The sequence below is a fragment of the Octodon degus genome, unplaced genomic scaffold (assembly GCF_000260255.1).
Source record: "Octodon degus isolate 3935 unplaced genomic scaffold, OctDeg1.0 scaffold00117, whole genome shotgun sequence".
NCBI lineage: Eukaryota > Metazoa > Chordata > Mammalia > Rodentia > Octodontidae > Octodon > Octodon degus.
In genome coordinates, this window is record NW_004524693.1 from 5,611,845 (window position 1) to 5,615,297 (window position 3,453).

Here is a 3,453-nt window from a genome sequence, read left to right on the forward strand (position 1 = left end):
ATATGTCCACTATGTCCATTTGTTCCAAGTTCTGGCTCACTTCTGCTACTTCTTTGCTAATTTTTATCTGCTTGACCTATCCTTTTGGGATAAGCGGGTGTTAAGGTCACCTGTTAATATTGTGGTATTAGATATTAGATTTCTCATGTTGATTTAAGATTTCTCTTATACAGCTGGGTGCTCCCATGTTTAGTGCATACATATTTATGGTTGTTACAACTTCATCTTGAATTTTTCCCCTAACCAGTATGTAGTGGCCTTTATTTCATTTGTTTCCTGTTTTGAAGTTGATACTCTCTGAACAGAATTTCTTCCCCTGCTTTTTCTGAGGTTATGGGCCATGTAGGATTGTATTCCATCCTTTGACTTTCAACCTATGAATTTCTTTATGAGTTAAATGTGTTTCTTGTATAAAGCATATTGTTGGATTTTGCTTCCTGATCTACTGTGCCAGTCTGTTTCTTTTAATTGGTAAATTGAGTTCATTTGCATTGATTGGTATAATTGAGATGCATTGACTTAAGATTGACATGTTATTTACCTGCTGCTGTTTACCCCTTTTTCTACTGTGTTTAATTGTTTGCCCCATTTAGTCGGTTCTTTCCAATCTCATTCATGGAGTTCTGGTCATTTTGGTCCCTCTCTAGAATATCTTTTAGTAGTCTGTGTGGACTTGGGTTTGTCTACCTGAAATTTTTAGTTGTTCTTTGTTATGGAATTTTTTCACTTCTCCATCAAACTTCAAAGCAAATTTTGTAGGGTATAGCATCCTGGGCTGGAATTTGTTTTCATAGAAGACTTGAAGTGCTTGGCTCCATGCTCTTCTTGACTTCATGGTTTGTGAAGAGAACTCTGCCATCATTCTGATGGGTTTTCCTTGAAATGTAATCTGTTTCTTTTCTCTACTGGCTTTTAGTATGTTATTCTTATGCTGGATTTCTGTGATTTTGACTATTATATCTCTGGGTTTGTTTTTAATTGGGCTCAGATTACATGGCACTCTATATGCTTCAGTTTCCTGAATGACGGATTGTTTTCCCATATTTTGGAAGTTTTCTGCTATTAGTTATGCCCTTATTCTTTTTTATATCTTTTGTATTGACTCCTTCTTTCTCTCTGATGAATATTTGTCTCACTGTGTTCATCTTTGCATTGTCTTGTGGAGGTTGAATTATTTTTTCCTGCATCCTAATTTTTTTTAAGAAATCTCTTCTTACCTTTTCACTAGCTGTGATGGTCCCTTCAACATCTGAAACTCTATCTTCTTTTTTATTCAAATATCTTTGCCAGCTTGTGATTGAAATTTTAAGTCCTTGTATATCTCATTGATATATATATATCATTGATTGTATATCTCATCTTCATGCTATCTTTCTTTCTTATATTGCTCATTTAAGGATTCCATTGTTTTTCTATTCTCCTTTAATTTTTTTCATCAGTGTCTTCTTTATAAGCAGTTATTAATACTTTCAATATAGTTATCCTTTCTTTTTTACTTCAGAAATTATTTCTGATCTTATTTCCTCTATATGTTTCTGCATTTGATTCTTTACTTCAGACGCTATTAATTCAGAGATTTCAGTTGTGTGACTCACAATTTTTTTATGCTAATATCTCCTGAATTTGTTTTGGGTGGGCTTGGTGCCTGAGATTGCATTTTGCTACTTTTCTTTGCCATTTTGTATAGCAATGTCCTCTAAACCTTTGGTGTAGAGCATTGGTGCACTTATAATCTCAGCACCTACCAAAATTCTTACCCAAGAAAAATTGTAGAGTTAAAATAGTTATATTTTACGGTTGTACTTATAGAGCTACAATTAGGAACACTAATAATAGGTAGTGATATTTAGCAGTTGTCAAACTTTTGTAATTAATGGGTTTGTATTTTAGATAGTAAGTACCAGCATTATGTGTGCATAGCTAAGCACATATTAAATTAGTACTTTGTTTTTAAGTTAGTTCTCATAACTTCTGTCTGATCATCTCCCCTTTATGTACCTGAGGTCTTGCAGGTGAACTATTTCTCCCTGGTTACCTTTTGCTCCCTTTTTCAGTCAAGAGAGAAAGAGGGACGATCACCTCATAGATCAGTGTCTAGCAAAGTGTCTCAGCTTACCAGATCCAGATCTATAAAATCTGAACTCATCCCAATGTGTCTGGCTTGGGTCTGGCTGCTGTGCTCAGCTTTTACCTGCTGCAGCCCATGGAAGTGAACCCACTGTGCCCCTGTGGCAAGATGTTCTGCTCCTGGATCAGCTGGATGGTTCTGGTCCTTAGCCTTTCTATGGGGACTTCTGCTGGAGAGTTTCACACCAGGCCTGTAAGCCTGGCATGGGCTGGGTCTAGAAAGATACCGAGAGCATTGTGTAAGGTCTCACTCATGTGCCAGGCCAGAGCTGGTTCTGGAGGGTTCTGCTGGGTGCAACAGAACAGAGCAGATACTCTCCCACACACACTGGTGTAGTTTTTGTTTTTGGGGTTTTTTTTGGGGGGTGGGATTGTTTTTAGAATATCATGTCATCAGCAAGTAAGGACTGTTTAACTTCCTTTTTTCTTGTTATTATTTCTTTATTTTTCTATATTTTCTTCTTGAATTGCCTAATATTCTCAGGGCTATGTTGAAGAGGAATGGTGGTGGTGGACATCCTTGTCTTGTTATTGATTTTAACATAAACCTTTAAATTTTTGTCCATTTGCTATGACTTTGTCCACTGGGTTTTCATAGATAACTTTTGTCAAATTGAGATAAAGACCATATGGTCCAATATTTGTGGGGATTATGTTATGAATGAGTGTTGGACATTCTCAAAAGCTTTTTGTGTATATATTTTGAAGTTAATATGATCATTATGTTTGTCTCTGTTTATATGATGTATTACACTTATTGATTTGCATATGTTGAACAATACTTGCATTTCTGGGATGAATCCCAACTGAGCTTTTGTACAGTCTTCATGATTATTTATTGAATCTTGCTTTCTAGTATTTTATTGAGGATTTTTGCACTTATATACATTACAGAGGTTGGCTTGTGTTTGTGTTTTTTGGTTAGGTCATACTCTGATTTTGGTATCCAGGTAATACTTGGCTCCAGCAATGAGTTAGGGAGTATTGCTTTTCCTTCAGTTTCACTAAAGTGTTTGAGTATTGGCCCTAAAACTTCTGTAAATTTTTGGTAGGATTCTGCAGGGAATCCATCAGAACTTGAACTTTTCTTTTTTGGTAAGTTTTAATTACATTTTAAATCTCTTTAAAAGATATTGTGTTGGGGCTGGTGAGATGGCTCAGTGGTCTAAAGCACCTACTTAGAACAAGCTTAGCAAAGCACAGGGACCTCGGTTCAATCCCCCAGCACCACATGCCAGTCAGCCCCGCCTCCTGGTGGGCTGAGCTGGCCAAACACACACACACACACACACACACACACACACACACACACACATAAATAAATAA